General features: G+C 35.7%; 1 non-coding gene across 1 annotated transcript; it reads left to right on the plus strand.

The window, feature by feature from the left end:
* The first annotated feature begins 341 nt into the window (after positions 1–341).
* Positions 342–448, plus strand: LOC112836199 (U6 spliceosomal RNA). The gene has a single exon (XR_003211425.1). It is a non-coding gene; the product is annotated as a U6 spliceosomal RNA (small nuclear RNA).
* Positions 449–768: the final 320 nt, after the last annotated feature.

Consider the following 768-nt stretch of genomic DNA (forward strand, 5'->3'; position numbering starts at 1 on the left):
ACTCAATTCTGGCAGTGGACATCTGGGAGTAACAGTTTTCAGATATTTTGGGTTAATTAACAGTTCTGCTGATGAGGACAAACTCACTTCAATCCTGATGGATTAGCTAGCATTGAAGAGAATCCTGTTCTCTATACAAATGTAACCACAAACAGTCACATCACATGCAGTATAATGGTTTTGGTGTGCACAGAGATTATAATATGAATAGTTCAGTAAAATTTATTACCTGACAAAAAGAAGAATGTGAAATAATTTGGTGAGGTCATTTTAAGGGTTGAAGTACTATACCTCCAAAAAAAAAAGAATCCATACATTTTACATATGAAAAAACATATAGAGTTCTCACTTCGGCAGCAGGTATACTAAAATTAAAACAATACAGAGAAGATCAGCATGGCTCCTGAGCAAGGATGACACGCAAATTCATGAAGCGTTCCATATTTTTAAAAAATAAGATGAAATCAGAGAGGAAAACAAACCATAGGAGACTCTTAAGTATAGGAAACAAACTGAGGGTTGCTGGAGGGGAGGGGGGATGGGGTAACTGGGTGATGGGCATTAAAGAGGGCACTTGATGTAATGAGCACTGGGTGTTATCGCTAAACTTTACCTCTGAAACTAATGATGCACTATATGTTAACTAATTGAATTTAAATTAAATATATATATATATAGGTAGATATAGATACATGTTGTGCTACAGTTTGCATTATCACTTATCCTATGCATCTCCACCACAAAGGATCTGAAACCAAACTTGACCTT

Source organism: Callorhinus ursinus, unplaced genomic scaffold (assembly GCF_003265705.2).
Source record: "Callorhinus ursinus isolate GAN/ISIS: 27379988/994484 unplaced genomic scaffold, GSC_fseal_2.0 scaffold4, whole genome shotgun sequence".
Lineage (NCBI taxonomy): Eukaryota > Metazoa > Chordata > Mammalia > Carnivora > Otariidae > Callorhinus > Callorhinus ursinus.